Source organism: Somniosus microcephalus, chromosome 6 (genome assembly GCF_052327205.1).
Source record: "Somniosus microcephalus isolate GS21.2 chromosome 6, FLI_Smic_1.0, whole genome shotgun sequence".
Classification (NCBI taxonomy): Eukaryota; Metazoa; Chordata; class Chondrichthyes; order Squaliformes; family Somniosidae; genus Somniosus; species Somniosus microcephalus.
Window position 1 is genome coordinate 31,521,730 of NC_140992.1, and position 18,280 is coordinate 31,540,009.

Consider the following 18,280-nt stretch of genomic DNA (forward strand, 5'->3'; position numbering starts at 1 on the left):
CAAGTGCTCTGCTATTACATCTTTTATAATGGACTCTAGCATTTTCCCCACTACCGATGTCAGGCTTACCGGTCTACCACCTTTTTTAAATAGTGGGGTAACATTAGCTACCCTCCAATTCATAGGAACTGTTCCAGAGTCTATAGAATTTTGGAAGATGACCAGCAATGCATCTACTATTTTTAGGGACACTTCCTTAAGTACCCTAGGATGTAGATTATCAGGCCCTGGGGATTTATCGGCCTTCAATCCCGTCAATTTCCCTAACACCATTTCCCTACAAATAATGATTTCATTCAGTTCCTCTCTCATTAGACCCTATGTTCCCCGACATCTCTGGGAGGTTATTTGTGTCCTCCTTTGTGAAGACAGAACCAAAGTATGTATTTAATTGGTCTGCCATTTCTTTGTTCCCCATTATAAATTCCCCTGATTCTGAATTATTTCTCATTTCATTCTTACAATCTTTGCTTTTGTTTCCGACTCCTGTTTTCATTCCGATTCACACGTGCTGCCTCCTGCGCTGTTTTTCTTGCCTATTTTCTCCTTTCCTCAAGCATTGACTCTCTTACTGAATTATGGTCCCTTGGGCAGTTGTTGCCCTCCTGTACCTCCCCAAGTGACCATTATTCACGTGGGAACCCAGTGAGGGTTTGCAGGCTATTTGACTGTGGAGGACTTCACAGCCAAGCCTGATACTGTTCTCATCCAACATCTATCTACATCACTTCCATCAGTGAATTGCTGGATTGTTTTGGCTGTTAGTTCTCGCCCTATCCCAGGGGCACTGGCCAATCTTCGGACCTGTGCCCATGCTCCTGCAGAGATCAGTTAGCTCAGCAAAGACTGGGCATCAAACCTGGGATCTTCCTGGTCTTTATGGCACAAAGATGATGGCCGGAGTTTTCTACTTCTGCAACTTAATGGCCCGAAAAGTGAGGGTTGATGAGTGCATAAGCAGAAAGCATGGACTGGTGTCTTTATCTTATTTTCTATTATCTTATCTGCCATTTCCCTCCTGTTTGCTTCACTCACCTTAGTCCTTTTCCTTTATTCCATTTGCCCCAATTGTTTGTTGTGGCCTAAAGGGGCACAGTCTTTATGATAAAGCATTTTGCAATTCTTCTTTGATTTAAAAATGCACGTTGACATAAAGCAGGTAGGAAGTATTGCCACTTCAGCACAGTGCCATCCCATTGAAAATAACGCACACCTTTCCTGGTTCTTCTCCCTCCACAAGCAACTAAAGGGATGGTGTTTTCCGTGAAGACAGTATGGAGGTCATTTTCTGAGTGAGTGCTGGCGGTGGGGAACTTTGTCCTAGATTTTCCAATATTCACGGCTGGCAGGCGAGCTCCTCCAGCACCAGGGTGTACTTGGCAAATTACACCCCTTGGAAAAATACTGGCTTTTCTTTTATTTTACGGGATGTTAGGAAAAGAGGCAGGACTGGTAAAGTGACTCTATCTGTAAGAATGCTGGTAGGTATCCCCAAAGAGCATGAAGCAGGCATTCACTACCTGCCAGAATTGCATCATGGTGGAAATGGGATCCACTACGGCTTAAAAGGTATCTTTATGGCAGCTGATTGTGAAATGATTGATTGTTGTAAAGCTACCAGCCTTTTTCGAAAAGGGTGAGTTTTTCTGTCAGAAAGAAGTTTCTTTATCTGGTCCCGCTCTGTGGCTGGGTTCATGTGGCGAAAATTTCCCACCCAGCCTAGAGGGCACCCCAGCTGTGGCACTGGTGATCTGGGTACCTGCCCACTTTATGCAATTGTCGCTGACCCTGGGATTTTGGATTGGGTTACAGGTGCCTGGGACCAGCAGGCAGTGGAGACTTGTGAGTTTTCAGGCCCAGAATATTCAAAATTGCACACAATTTTCTTATCGTGGCCTCAATGGCAAACTATCTCAAAGTCACTCCCTCCACCACTGGCGTACCGTGGCTGCAGTGTGTACCATCTACAAGATGCACTGCAGCAACTCGCCAAGGCTTCGACAGCACCTCCTAAACCCGTGACCTCGATCACCTAGAAGGACAAGGGCAGCAGGTGCATAGGAACACCACCTGCAAATTTCCCTCCAAGTCACTGATATACCTATCAATTCATTCAATGAAAAGTGACGAGTTAAGATAGTAACTATAGGTTTTTATTGGCTAAATAACAGAGCCCACCCTCGTGGGTGATCGGGTCCAACAAGGAGGAATCCCAGCCAGTCGACCACCTTTATACCTGGGCAAGCAGGCGGAGCCATGGGCGGAGTCAGCTGTGGTCAGCCCAGGTATAACAGCATGACAAGAGGTGACCTTGTGTAGTGATACAACGGTGTAAACAGTGATAACCATAGTGTAACGATATAAACATAGTGTAACGATAGTGAACGATAAAAGTGGTTTACCACATTCACCCCTTGTTTAAATTTGAGTCCGGCGGGGTGAAGTGTACTACCAGTTCGGGTATGTCAGTCTGTCCGGAGGCCTCGTAAGTCTTTCTGATCGGCGCAGCAGCGGCGGCGGTGGTGCAGTATCCGATGTTAATGCTGGTGTCTGCGTGGTCGGCGAAGGCTCGTGGGGTTCCGGCATGCCGTCTACCTGGGCTGGATTTGGGGGGGTGGTGGGGGGTAACGGTGGTGTCTCAGGGGTGCCCGAGGGTGCAAGGTCTCGTAAGGAGACTGTGTCCTCCCGCCCGTCTGGGTATGCCACATAGGCGTACTGGGGGTTGGCGTGCAGGAGGTCCACCCTCTTGACCAGGGGGTCCGTTTTATGGGCCCTCACGTGCTTTCGCAGCAAGACAGGCCCCGGAGAAGTCAGCCATGTTGGTAGCGAGGTTCCCGTGGTCGACTTCCTGGGGAAAACAAACATTCGTTCATGGGGGGTGGCGTTAATGGCCGTGCAAAGCAGTGACCGGATGGAATGCAGCGCTGCCGGGAGGACTTCCTGCCAGCGAGAGGTTGGGAGGCCCTTAGACTTTAAGGCTAAGAGAACGGCCTTCCAGACAGTCGCGTTCTCTCTTTCCACCTGGCCGTTCCCTCGGGGGTTGTAGCTGGTGGTCCTGCTTGCAGCAATACCTCTCGCTAGTAGGAACTGGCGAAGTTCCTCGCTCATGAAGGATGAGCCCCGGTCGCTATGTATATAGTTCGGGAACCCGAACAAGGCGAAGAGGTCGTTCAGGCATTTGATGACCGTGGTACTGGTCATGTCTGGGCAGGGGAAGGCAAAGGGGAAACGGGAGTACTCATCAGTGATGTTGAGGAAGTACACATTACGGTCAGAGGACGGGAGGGGCCCCTTAAAATCGATGCAGAAGCGCTCGAAGGGGCGGGTGGCTTTGATCAGGCTTGCTCTGTCCGGCCTAAAGAAATGCGGTTTGCATTCGGCACAGGTTTGGCAGTTCCTAGTCATGGTCCTGACCTCCTCGATGGAGTAGGGCAGGTTGCGGGCCTTAATGAAGTGGTAAAGTCTGGTGACCCCGGGGTGGCAGAGGTCGTTGTGGAGGGTCTGCAGTCTATCAATTTGCGCGTTGGCGCATGTACTTCGTGATAGAGCATCTGGGGGTTCGTTCAGTTTACCAGGCCGGTACAAGATATCATAATCATAGGTGGAGAGCTCGATTCTCCACCTCAAGATCTTGTCGTTCTTGATTTTGCCCCTCAGCTTGTTATTAAACATAAAAGCGACCGAACGCTGGTCGGTGAGGAGAGTAAATCGTTTGCCTGCCAGGTAATGCCTCCAGCGTCGTACTGCCTCCACGATCGCCTGGGCCTCCTTCTCGACCGAAGAGTGTCGGATCTCAGGGCCCTGGAGGGTCCTTGAGAAGAAGGCCAACGGTCTCCCCGCCTGGTTAAGGGTTGCAGCTAGGGCGAAGTCGGATGCATCGCTCTCCACTTGGAAAGGGATAGACTCATCCACCGCGTGCATTGTGGCCTTAGCAATGTCTCCCTTTATGAGGGAGAAGGCTGCACACGCTTCTGCCGTCAGGGGGAAGGAGGTGGACTTCATGAGGGGTCTGGCTTTGTCCGCATAATTCGGCACCCATTGGGCATAGTAGGCGAAGAGCCCCAGGGTTCTCTTCAGCGCCTTTGGACAGTGGGGGAGGGGAAGCTCCATGAGGGGGCGCATTCTTTCGGGGTCGGGGCCGATGACTCCGTTCTCTACTACGCAGCCGAGGATGGCAAGACGCGAGGTGTTAAACACACATTTTTCCTTATTGTAAGTGAGGTCCAGCCGTTGGGCCGTACGGAGGAATTTCTCCAGATTAACATCGTGGTCCTGCTGGTCGCGGCCGCAGATGGTGACGTTATCTAGATAAGGGAACGTGGCCTGTAGCCCGTTCTGGTCAACCATCCGGTCCATCTCCCTTTGGAAGACCGAAACCCCGTTGGTGACGCCGAAGGGAACCCTAAGGAAGTGGTAGAGGCGGCCATTCGCCTCGAAGGCGGTATACTGGCGGTCCTCAGGGCGGATAGGGAGTTGGTGATAGGCCGACTTAAGGTCGATGGTAGAGAAAACCCGGTACTGTGCAATCTGATTGACCATATCAGATATGCGGGGAAGGGGGTATGCGTCCAGCTGGGTGTACCGGTTTATGGTTTGGCTGTAGTCGATGACCAGGCGGTTTTTATTGCCGGTCTTAACGACTATGACCTGGGCACGCCAGGGGCTGTTGCTCCTCTCGATGATGCCCTCCTTCAGGAGACGCTGCACCTCAGAGCTAATAAAAGCTCTGTCCCCGGCGCTGTACCGCCTGCTCTTGGTGGCGACGGGTTTACAGTCGCGGGTGAGGTTAGCGAACAGGGAGGAGGGCGGGACCTTGAGGGTGGATAGGCCGCAGGTGGTACGCGGTGGGCGGTTTAAAGGCTGCTGGTTGTCGACTGTGAGTGGGGGGAGGGGTCCACCGTATGCCAAAGTGACACTTTGAAGGTGGGATTGGAAGTCCAGCCCTAGTAGGATGGCAGCGCAGAGCTGGGGCAGGACGAGGCGTTTAAAATTTTTATACTCCGTGCCCCTAACCGACAGGGTCACAACACAGTAGCCGCTGATGTCTGTAGAATGGGACCTCGACGCCATCGAGATCCGGTTGCGCGTTGGCCGGACAGTGAGGGAGTAGCGGCTCACCGTGTCTGGATGGATGAAACTCTCCGTGCTTCCGCTGTCGAGCAGGCAGGTCGTGGCGTGGCCGTTTACTTTGATGTCCATCATGGACTTGGACAGGTGATGCGGGCGAGCTTGGTCCAGTGTGACGGAGGCTAGTGTATGGCTGAGCGAGCTGCTGTAGTCTGCGGGTGAGGCGGTGGTCGGGTCTGGAGACAAGGTGGCGGTCGAGTGTGGTGGACAAAATGGCGGCGCCCACGACGTTGAATAAAATGGCGGAGAAGATGGCCGCCCCCACAACTCACATGAGGCACTGCTGGCGTCGGTGGCCTTGATCAAAGATGGCCGCCCCCACGACTCACACAAGGGGATACTGGCATCTGTGGCCTTGATGAAAGATGGCCGCCCCCACAACTCGCATGAGGCACTGCTGGCGTCTGTGGCTCTCCCCCTGCAGGCCTTCGCGAAGTGGCCTTTCTTGTGGCAGTCGGAGCAGGTCGCGTTTCTTGCAGGGCAGCGCGTCCTCGGGTGTTTCGCCTGGCCACAGAAGAAGCAGCTGGCGGCCCGATCGCGGGGCTCCGATGTCGCAGCCGGTACCGGGGGTGGCAGTCCCGATCGGTTCTGGGATGCCGACGCTGAGGTAGGTCCCAGAGGCGGCGGTGCGAGGGGTATTGCGGCCGGGGTCGGGCCCGAGTCCCAGGGTCGCACAGTACCTGGAGTACGCCTCGAGGTCCCGATGGGCCACTTCCAGAGAGCGAGCGAGGGCTGCAGTTGTACTCAGGTCGAGGTCCTTTGATTCGAGCAGTCTTTGCCGTGAGTAGTGGGACTGAAGGCCTTTCACGAAGGCATCGCGGATATTCCCTTCAGTATTTTCTGCAGCCGTTACAGCTTTAAAGTCACAGTCCCTGCCGAGTGTTTGTAGCGCCCGTAAAAAATCATCTACAGACTCTCCTGGCTGTTGCGAGCGGGATCTTAGGAGATGTCTGGCATACATAGAATTTACCGGGCTCCGGTACTGCTCTTTCAGCAGGTTGAGGGCGTCCTCGTATGTAGCAAGGTCCCGGATGAGTGCAAATACTTTAGGGCTCACCTGGGCGGTCAGAACTCTTAGTTTGGATCCCGGAGGCACGCCGGATTCTCCCAGGTAGGATTCGAAACAGCTCAGCCAGTGTTCGAAGTCGAAGGCTGAGTTCGCTGCCTGTGGGTTTAGATCCAGGTACGGCGGTCGGAGGGCTCGCAGCCAGGCCGGCTGCTGTGGCTGTTGTAGCTGACCGTTTGGCTGGTCGTTTGGCTGCTCCGATCCACTCATTTCAAAATTTAGCCAATAAAATTGATATACCTATCAATTCATTCAATGAAAAGCGACGAGTTAAGATAGTAACTATAGGTTTTTATTGGCTAAATAACAGAGCCCACCCTCGTGGGTGATCGGGTCCAACAAGGAGGAATACCAGCCAGTCGACCACCTTTATACCTGGGCAAGCAGGCGGAGCCATGGGCGGAGTCAGCTGTGGTCAGCCCAGGTATAACAGCGTGACAAGAGGTGACCTTGTGTAGTGATACAACGGTGTAAACAGTGATAACCATAGTGTAACGATATAAACATAGTGTAACGATAGTGAACGATAAAAGTGGTTTACCACAGTCACACACCAACCTGATTTGGAAATACAGTATAAGCCATTCCTTATCGTCACTGGGTCAAATCCTGGAACTCCCTCCCTAACAGCACTGTGGGAGTACAATCACCTCACAGACAGCAGCGATTCAAAAAGGCAGCTCACCACCACCTTCGCGAGGGCAATTAGGGATGGGCAATAAATGCTGGCCTTGCCAGCGACACCCACATCCCATAAATGAATTTTTAAAAAGTTGAAATAACTTGTTTCAATTCATGGTCAAATGTTCTGGTGCTGTATGCACCACTTAATTGCTTCATTTATACCGGTTTCACCACCAAATCATTTCCCCTTTTGCTTGTGGATACCCATGCGCATTATTGGATGGAACACAATGTACAAGTTTGCTTTTTATTGTTGCAGTATATATTACCTCATTACCAAAATCAAAATGCAGTTGCCATTCCGATGCCTATCTGATTAATTCGTCCAGATCGCTCTTGAATGCAGTTTATCTTCCTGCTACTTTGGACTGAGGTCTCTGGTTGGCCATGAGACTGTGAAAGGTTGCCAAATTCTACTGAATTTGTAATAGTGGCTGAGGTTAATAACATTACCACATTTAAAAGACCATGTGGGCCAGCTGGCTCAGTGGAGACCTGATAAAGCAGTCCCAGTGCTGCACCACTTGGAATTCTGCTCCATGGCCTGTCAACAAACTTATCTTGCACAAAAATGCAAGATCAGTTCATTTAAATATTTTAATGTAGCACGTGATATACTGGGAGAAACCCTTTGGTTGAAGTCCAGATTATCAGGCGCCAGCATCCTGTGAGTGGCCGCCAGTCGAACCCTGTCATTTCTAGTTATTTTTACTTTGGTGGGATCTCTGACCTCTTGCAGGAAGTGCTCATTGAAAGCCAGAAAAAATGTGTAAAAGGAGGCAGTGAAGGCCAAAACAACGAGGAGAGGGCCACCCTGGATCAAAGTTTGAAATTTTGCATGCCGACCACCCTCATCAGTGGCTGTGGAAAGGGGTGCTGTACAACTGGAGCACTCTTCAAGTGCTCTTGTTGCATTATGTGTTGGCCCCCTAATTTGAATGACATGTGGGGCCACAATGAGCCTGGCAGGCAGTTTGTTCACAGGCTCTCAACCTGCTATGCGTTTTGGCTGATTGCATTTTGTCACATTGAAGGCCTCAAGCCACCGCACTTGATAATACCGGCGCCCGCCACTACATTAGCGGCTCCATTGTGTCATTGAGGGCAGACCATTAAATGTTCCTGAACGGCAGTAGGGTTCACTGTGATAATAAATGGGGTGCATTTGGTTGCAGGCACATTTTAAGCTTTTTCTACCAACTGCTGATATTTTTGACTAATCCAGTTAATGCGTCTGTAGGAAACAGTTTTAATATTATTGAGGTGCATCTATCCAGAGCTCCACAAGAAAACAACCGGCACATTATTTGGAGAGTTTCCAGGAAATAGTAGGAAATGTGGGCTGGGATCTTCCACCGTCTCCCCCCTCCATTTTCTGATGGAACTGGGGTAGGCGGGGTGGAAAATGGGACTCTGCTGTGTCTGCCCATTCCTCCGCTCATTAGATTTCCCACCAGATGCTATGCGAATGGACCACTTGACATGAATCAGTCATTCATGAAAGAAAGACTTATGAAATAATACTGAGTGGCCTACGGGTGGCGCTGTCCAGGGAGAGTATAAATACTCGGGCACGGGCCCAGCTTGTGCAGGACATTCTTAACAGGAACTAGTGAAGGACACAAGACCTCCATGTTGTAAAACAGTTGATTAAAGCTTTGTTTAACGCTTAGACCAGGTGCCTAGTAGTTTTCTTACGTCACCACTGTTCGTCAATATGTCTGCCCATAAGTGGCGTTTGTAAAGAAATGATATTCAAATGATAGAAAGACATCATTTGATGTATTTTCCATCACGTGGCCCATTGCAATGCTGGATGCATGGGATGCCTGTTCATTGCTATGGTGGTGGAAGAGCAATTCAAACTTAAAAATCCAGAAAACCTGTGGAATGGAGTAGAGAGTGATCGATCGCACAGACCATGGCACCCGATTCAAATATTTAACCAAACCATTTGACCAGTTTCACCAGCGGCTGGAGCAGGCTTTCAAGGTCCCCACTGCTGATGGATTCCTTGGCGAAGTGCCAGAGAGCCCAAGAAAAATATTTAAATGACCCCCAAAGCCAGGGTCAATGTCAGGGTCGGGGTGCATCTTTATGGTGGGTGTTGTGTTTTTTTTTTGCACAATAGCAAACTTCAGCAAATGACTTTAAAAGAATTGGCTGAAATTCTACAGAGAAAGGAAGAGCTTGCTTTTCATCCAATGCTCTCTCTAGTTCTTTCATCAGGATACAGCAATTGGTGTCATTTTCTACATTGGCAATGAAGCTTCCTCTGGGAAGCTGGGAACTATTTAGGAATATTAGTCAGTGGTGGAGAATGCAAAGAAAAGCAGAATGCAATGAGGAAATTTGACCCACCGTGCCTATTCCTTCATCATGCCAGGTAATCATTGCACTATCATGGTTAAGCAATAAAATAGCTCAGTATATTACCTGAAATTACCAGGTTTAAAAATTAACCCTTATGATATTTAATTACAGGCAGCTCTAATGATTTATGCCCAGTTATTTAAAAACAAATGGTTCAGTTCTCATGTTCCAATTCTGGGATTGAAATTTGTATTGGCAGAGCTGTGTGCAATGGCAGGAGTTCAGATGTCTTCTTTTAATATCGCTTTATTGGTGCAACTTTTCTCAAAATAAGACTGTGGCGAAGTCCTGTGAACTTTGTGCTGCAATGTTTGGATATTCATACGTTTGTTGCAGAAAAGAATGGCGAGTGTAGGTCGGAACACAATCACAGTTAGGTTGGGCACCACTTAGTTGTAATGCATCCTTTGCTTCTCCATTTAGTGTTACTGTAAAAATAGAGGATGCCACACAGGGCCCAGTGTATGATCATATTTACACAACCAGTAGACCAAACAGAGTGATGAGGCCACAAGTGTGTAATGCTCAAGTGAGTCCACGGCTTGCCCAATGCCTGCTTTGTATGACAGGGCTGCTCCCGACAGCAGCCCTGACTTCAGTAGCCATGCTATTATATAAATGATGTGCACCAGTGCCTCTAGTGACATGGTGTACTATGTTTCCTCAAAGCCTCCTTGAAAAAGTGCAACATCCCCACCAACACCTGGGAATCCCTGGCCCAAGACCGTACAAAGTGGAGGAGAAGCTTCTGGGAAGGCGCCGAATACCTCGAGTCTCTTCGCCGGGAGCAAGCGGAAGCCAAGCGCAAGCAGCGGAAGGAGCGCACGTCAACCCAAGCACCCCACCCACCCGCCCCTTCAACCACCGTCTGCCCCACCTGTGACAGAGAATGTAGGTCCCGCATTGGACTCATCAGTCACCTGAGAACTTATTTTTAATGTGGAAGCAAGTCATCCTCGGTTCCGAGGGACTGCCTAAGAAGAAGAAGAAGTACCATGTACCCTTGTAGGCATGGGCACCAACAGTGGCAAACATAAACTGCCATCTTCAGCACCGTGAGTCACTGCAGGCCACCATTTATTGACTGGATCATGGGCAGACTCAACACTCAGACCAGGTGTATCACTGCACTATCAGGTTAAGCAATTAAACTGTTCAGTGCTACCCAGACGTGAAGCAAGTTTAAACATTTACTATTGTGGTATTTAACTGCTGTTACTAAACTGGATATGGATCTTTAAAGCTATCAAATTACTTAATTGTTATAAGTAAAAATTAATTTTTCAGGATCAGCAAGGTTGTGCTCTCATTTCTGCCACTTATGATTCAGAGGGGAAAGTCCACAGCAAGGGAATGGAAGTTGCGATTGTAACTCTTTTTTTAAAAAGTTGGTTGGACACATCCTGGGTTCAGTTCTGGCCAAGTTTTAGTCTGTTGGGAATGTCTATCACTTCTATCTGAATGTGATTTCACTGTCTTCAGTGTCTGTAGCTTTCCATTCCCCTCCCAATGCCCAAGAGAAACATGTTTTTCCACAGGGAAGAGGAGGCTGAAAAGATCCAAGTTTCACCATCAACTGAAGATGTCCAGCCAAAGTCTGGCTGCAACAACATTGTCACAGTTACCTGTAACGTCAGATGCTTAAACAGAATGTTGATGGCCTGGTGAAGGCAATAGATCATCATAGCGTGTTAAAGGTGTTCCTTCAACTGTGGTCTGATTTCAAAGAATGCTACTCCTCTCCACAACTCCTCTACTGGTCCATTTGGTGGGCATTGGCCACTTCTGGCTATTATCAAATTCTGAGTTATGTGCAGGTGCTATGGGATTATGTTGAGCCATCGCAAAATGCTGTGGTGTATAATGGCGGTGCAGAAGCAGTGTCAAACCTTGTGGGTAAGTTGAATAATAGAAGGAAGGGGGAGAGGGAAGACAGCAAAAGGCAGCGAAACCAGGAAGGTGTAAAGATATGATACCGATTAGGCACTTTACAGCCTTCCGGACTCAATATCGAGTATAACAATTTCAGATCATAACCTCGGCCCCTATCATATTTTTATAATATTTTTTATCCACACTTTTGGTTTGTGCCTTTTCCTTTTTTTTCTCTCCCACATGGCAGCTGTCTCTCACTCTGCCAGCGCATTTCACACTTCATTTAGAGCCATTGTCTGTTTCTTTACCTGTCATCTCGTCTCGCCTTGAATATCTCTTAATGTCTCTTCACCTCTCCCAGACTTTCCCTTTTGTTCTTTCCATCCCCTCCCCTTATTTCCCAGCCCTCAAACTTGCTTTTTCATCCGTTTCATTTCCTGCTTTTTTTCTCAGTTCTGACGAAGGGTCTTCAACCTGAAACGTTAACTGTTTCTCTCTCCACGGATGTTGCCTGGCCTGCTGAGTTTTTCCAGCGTTTTCTGTTATTTTGAATAATAATCATCCTCTTTATCATTAAAATAAACAACTATTGATGTAAGGGTCATCGACCTGAAACGTTAACTGTCTCTCTCTCTCTCCACAGATGCTTACTGACCTGCTGAGTATTTCCAGCATTTTCTGTTTTTATTTCAGATTTCCAGCATCCGCAGTATTTTGCTTTTGTATTGATGTAATATCTTTCTCTTCTCTGATGTCATTATAAGTAAGTGAGAGTGGTTAAGGGAAGAGAGGCTGTAGTGAAAGGAATAAAAAAGAGGTCATGTATTGTAAAATCATCAGCAAAGATAAACATGAGGTAGGTTCAGTGAGTCCTGAGGTAATACTAAACCAAAAAAGCACTGGGAGACTGGTCGCAGTATACCATCCAGGTACTAGCCAAACAGCAGGCAGTCTTGAGTAGCTTATGGTGTGAAATGAGTCAACCTTTCATAACAAATCAGAAGAATAGCAGATAGAAAAGAGAAAAGATCAGAATATCCAATGGAGCAAACGGAAGGCTTAATAATAAGTAATATAAAGAAGCAAAATGTTCTGTTAAAGCAGTGGTTTAACTTTCAGATATTTTAAGGTTGTACTGTATCAAATTTATTACAGGGGAAAACAAAATACAACTACATCTGAAGCTGAGACTATTCACTTGTACAGTATTTAGAAATAACTAATATTTAACCCATACCATATCACAGTGATGTTCACTCGTCTGGGTTGAGTAGATCACTGATGAGCTTATACATTTCATGCCTTAAGCTCAAATTTAACTATTGCTTCACTGCCCTTTTCATGTTTTGATGATGTTTGCAGATCAGGAATTTACCTGATCATGTCATCAAGTCAATCAGAAGACTTTGGGCTTTGGACTGGCAAAACAAATCATGAAAGGTGCTAATTTTAGCCAATAAACATTTGCAAATAGTTTCACTTCCAAAACTGATAGGACAAGCCAGGAAAAGGGACTTAAAGGAATTCGAGAACAAGCTTAGAATAGACAGGATTAGGTCAAACAAAATGTTTAAATTAAAATCAAATTATGCAAGGAGAGGAATAGAAGGAAAAGGGAAGGAAGGAGATACAGAAATATAGGGGTAATTTTAAATATGGGCAGTTTAATATTTTGATTTATGTTTAAAGTTTTAAATGTTTATTTTAGTTATTCAGGGTTAATAATACACTAGTAAACCTTTATTAGTGTGATATTAATGTTAACTTCAGTGTCAGTGTATGAGCTGAAAATGTAAGAACTAATCAGCCCAGGGAGACTGGAGTTTCCCTGTGCCTGTTGAAGGTTACCAGTATTTTCCATGATTGTCCAGTGTCATTAAAGACCATTAAAATCCACTTTTGTTTTGCTAATTTAAAAGCCCATGAGGCAGAAATTTGCTTAGACCCAATTTTGGGCCCAAACTTGGCTCTGCAGAGGCGATGCCCACCCAAAGCAAAAGGCCCGAGGATCGATTTAAATTGGTCCTTGGGCCTCATCTGCATACCTGGGGCGAGCTGCCGGTGCTGACTGTGTCTCCACAGGCAGCTTGGCCCACAGGAAAAAACAATTTTGGGTCACCTGCCTCGCAGGCAGTTGTCCTCAGGTAAATCCCATGAGGGGAATTAAAGCGGGCTATGGGGACGAGGAATTGCAAATCCTGCTCCTCCTGGCTCCATAGGAATGTGTTTTTGGAAAGAAATTCAAAAACTTACCTTTGGTTGACGGCTGCTGGGGCCACTGACAAATCTCGACCCCATCTCCGCTCACGAGGTGACCAATTTGTGTAAGGGACCCTTTAACATATTCAAGGGGCCTCATGCCTGCTTTAGGTGTCCGCCTGGGATGCCTAAAAAGAAATGGGCCCCACAAATTTGGCAGCGGGACCGACGCCTTCACGGATTAAGTGTAGGCCGTCCCACTACTAATTTGGTATGCTTAAATATTAATGAACTGGACTGTGGCCTGAAGGTAAAGTCCTCAGAGATACACCTCCAGCTTTCTGTATTACTTCAGTATCTTTACAGATTGTATCCTAGACATTGACCGAATAGCAGAAAAATAATAAATTGCCAGATACATTTTTCCGAGTTTTTGGTTGAAGTTCAACCTACACCTATAAAACGCTCTTCTGGGCTACGGCTTGTTTCCGTTTCTGACATGGTGTAACTTGCAGCTGTGCCTCACTAGCTTTAAATGGCGGTTCATTTTTTTTTTTATTAGTTACTATCATTATTGGAACTTGTCTTGCACCATATTCTATTGTTACTGGCATGAGTCATTGTCCTTGCTGGTCGCATAGGTCTTGTAATTGCCTCTTCTCAGCAAAGGAAAGCCCCAAAGAGAGACTGTGGAGATGTTCATGATGTCAGAGGTGCAATTTTCTTAAAGCCATAGTGCTCCTACGAGATTTTTGTTTTAGAACAGATAGTTTTAAGTCTCCACACACAATCTGAAATTCTAAGAAAGAAAACCATATCTATGGCAAATAATCTACTGTTAGTTAAAATAAGTAAGAAGGGATGAAAATGATCCTATAAACTACTCATTTGACTTCACAGATCACAGAAACCCCACAGTGCAGATAGAGGCCATTTCGGCCCATCGAGCCTGCACCGACACATATCCCACCCGATCCCCGTAACCCCTACACCAACACATATCCCACCCTATCCCCGTAACCCCACGTATTTAATCTGGCTGTGATTGGACAACCCCAGTGTTGCTTCTCATTCTGTTCTTCAGGTGCCGCTACCTCCTTTGCCATTGGAAATGTAAAGTTGGATTCTGGGGAGAACTGGCACCGGGCATCTTTTCAGCAGTGAATAGCAGTGTTTTATATGCCATGGCTTTGTCATGGCATATAAAACAATGATTTGGAGATATCAATATATCAATGATTTAGATGAGGGAACCAAAATGTAATATTTCCAAGTTTGCTGACGACACAAAACTAGGTGGGGTTGTGAGGAGGATACAAAGAGGCTTCAGGGCGATTTAGACAAGTTGAGTGAGTTGGCAAATACATGGCAGATGCAGTATAACGTGGATAAATGTGAAGTTATCCACTTCAGTAGGAAAAACAGAAAGGCAGAGTATTACTTAAATGGTGATAGATTGGGAAATGTTGATGTACAAAGGGACCTGGGTGTCCTTGTACACCAGTCACTGAAAGCAAACATGCAGGTGTAACAAGCAGTTAGGAAGGCAAATGGTATGTTGGCCTTCATTGCAAGAGGATTTGAGTACAGGAACAATGATGTCTAACTGCAATTATACAGGGCCTTGGTGAGACCACACCTGGAGTAATGTGTGCAGTTTTGGTCTCCTTACCTAAGAAAGGATATACTTACCATAGAGGGAGTGCAGCGAAGGTTCATCAGACTGATTCCTGGGATGGCAGGAATGTCATATGAGGAGAGATTGGGTTGACTAGGCCTATATTCACTAGAGTTTAGAAGAATGAGAGGGGATCTCATTGAAACGTACAAAATTCTGATAGGGCTAGACAGACTGGATGCAGGGAGGATGTTTCCCCTGGCTGGGGGGGGTCTAGAACGAGGGGTCACAGTCTCAGGATACGAGGTAGGACATTTAGGACCGAGATGAGGAGAAATTTCTTCACTCAGAGGGTGGTGAACCTGTGGAATTCTCTACCACAGAAGGCTGTGGCAGCCAAGTCACTGAATATATTTGAGGAGGAGATAGATTTCTAGACACAAAAGGCATCAAGGGCTATGGGGAGAGAGCAGGAATATGGTATTGCGATAGAGGATCAGTCATGATCATACCGAATGGCGGAGCAGGCTCGAAGGGCCGAATGGCCTACTGCTGCTCCTATTTTTCTGTGTTTCAAACAATATCTGGGTTTGTTATGCCTGTTATGTTGTGTTCAAGGGCTCCCACATGCTGCTGATTACCATAGCAACGTGAGTATAATACTGTAACTCTACCTTTGCAGAGCTGCTTTTAATGAAAGTAAAGAATTTAAAAAAAATGATTTAAAAGAGAAGTCTGGGTTAGAATCTAACCCACAGACTTTTTATTGAACTGCCTTTCACCAAATTGAGAGCCTGTCCTTATGAACAAAATACTATCAGAGCCTGGGACTTGGTGATCAAAGGAGGAAATTCCAACCAAAAAGTCAGGATTTTACTTTTTGTCCCAGCCCAATCAGTCAAGTGATTTATTTTAAAATCCCTCTTTTCTTGCCAATCCAATTTTACAGAGTACAAATGCTCGTTTCAAATTATATCTCAGTTACGCCAAATTTAACCATTGGTAATTTGTCAAAAGGCAGGCTTTGGCATTTGAATTCTTCCCATCACTATTGCTGGGAAAATTACAACTCTCCAACAGAGAACTGATTGACAGTGATGCGTGATAGCTGGCACTGGGAAATAAATCCTATTTTCTTCACATGATGCCAGTGACGCGTGATAGCTGGCACTGGGAAATAAATCCTATTTTCTTCACACGAGTCTGTTTTGTAAGCCCTGGGAACATACAGTTTATGAATCCTCACTTATAAATCTCTCTAAATAGACAGGATTGGATTTATGCAATTAGCCCGGGAGTGGGTTAAGCACTGTTGCAAATAGCAATTATTTATATGATTAATATATGGTATTAACTTCAATGTTTGTATGGATAAAAATACTGACTTTAATATCCTTAAAAAGCATGGACATTTAAAATAACATTTTAAATGCAGGTTTCAGATAGCAGTTAATCTGAACACAGGACACCATGCACTAATGCTTGGAGTAAACACCACTGTGGCCCTGGTACTTCAAACCATCCTGGACCATTGTTGTAGTTGATTCAAGAGGCCTTGGGCCGGACATTATCACCCAGGTGAATTCAGTATATGTACATATATACACACGTGTATGTGCTTCCAATTAGTGCCTTATCAGAAACGTTGCTTCATTCAGTTGCGACTGGGTTAATGATCATGTTTGGATCAAACATTTTCAAAGCTCTGGCACTTCCATTATTGTACATTCGAGAAGTATTTTGAAAAAAAACATCGTACACAAGAATTAAATGTATATGCAAATAGGCACAGCTTGTAAAGTTATAAGGAAAATCCCGTTTTGAGTAATTGGGCAGAATCACAAGTAGCCTGCGTGGAATCTGGGCATTATTTGATCAAGCCTGTTGCACAATACAACACTGACACCTGGACCTGGTTAAGTAACAGGCCGTGCCCTCTGGTTCCTGCTCAGTCTGGGTGTAGTGCCATCTACAGACGACTAGGCAATGAAGGCACCATATAGAATTTGCCGAGACTGACACAGCAACGCATTAACCCCCACATCTCCAGCAAAGTGGGGAGGGGATAATAAAAATGCTGTTTCATCCAGTACTATCCTGTCCATAAATGTTACAGAAAATACGTGAACAGTGAAGCATGGTCTCTTAGGGATTTTGTAACTGGCTATTAGATCTATTTTTTGGATGAAGGCTGTAAACTCTACACTGAGCAAAATTCATCAGCGCCGAGAGTAACCAGCAACAAACTGAACGTTTGGTTTTATTTTTGCAGGTTCTTATTTATGGCAGTTACTTTGTAGGAATAGCAGGACTTTTCCTTATCAGAGCAATCTACACTTTTATTCAAACTGGATGGAAAGGAAAAAAGACAAATGGGGTCAGAGATCAATGGAAATCCCGCACTATCCACAAATGATACAGAAATTACAGAACAGTTCTGAGGTTTCTTTTTTATATGAAGTAGTACATTTTTCACCAATCCACCATCAGATGTGTTGCAGTGGAGGGAAAAGGGCAAAATTAATTAGAGTGAGGAGTGGGAAATTCTCTTATTTTGGAAAGTTAAGGAAGTGAGCCACATACCACAGAATACCCAGCCTCTGGCCAGCTCTAGTAGCCATGGCATTTATGTGCCTCGTCCAGTTGAGTTTCTGGTCAATGGTGACTCCAGGATGATGTTGGTGGGGGATTCGGCAGTTGTAATGGCATTCAATGTCAAGGAGAGGTGGTTAGGTTCTCTTGTTGGAGAATGGTCATTGCCTGGGACGAATGTTACTTGCCACTTATCAGCCCAAACCTGAATGTTATCCAGGTCTTGGTGCATGCGGGCACGGACTCCTTCATTATCAGAGGAATTGCAAATGGAGCTGAACACTCTGCAATCATCCACGAACTACCCCACTTCTGATAGAGGGAAGGTCATTGATGAAGCAGCTGAAGATAGTTGGGCCTAGGATGCTGCACTGAGGAACTCATGCAGCGATGTCCTGGGGCTGAAATGATTGGTCTTCAACAACCACAGCCATCTTGCTTTGTGCCAGGTATGACTCCAGTCACTGGAGAGTTTTCCCCCCGATCCCCATCGACTTCAGCTTTACAAGGGCGCCTTGGTGCCACACTCGGCCAAATGCTGTCTTGACATCAAAGACAGCCACTCTCACCTCACCTCTGGAATTCAGCTTGTGTCCATGTCTGGACTGAGGCTGTAATAAGGTTTGGAGCCAATTGGTCCTGTTGGAATCCAAACTGAGCATCAGTGAGCAGGTTATTGGGCAGCACGGTGGCATAGTGGTTAGCACTGTTGCCTCACAGCGCCAGGGACCCAGGTTCGAATCCGG

The 18,280-nt window shown here is 46.4% G+C and overlaps 1 pseudogene; it reads left to right on the top strand.

Annotated features, from left to right (window-relative positions):
- Window positions 1–1,475: 1,475 nt before the first annotated feature.
- LOC147115581 (thiamine transporter 2-like) lies at window positions 1,476–17,383 on the top strand (annotated as a pseudogene).
- The last annotated feature ends 897 nt before the right edge of the window (window positions 17,384–18,280 follow it).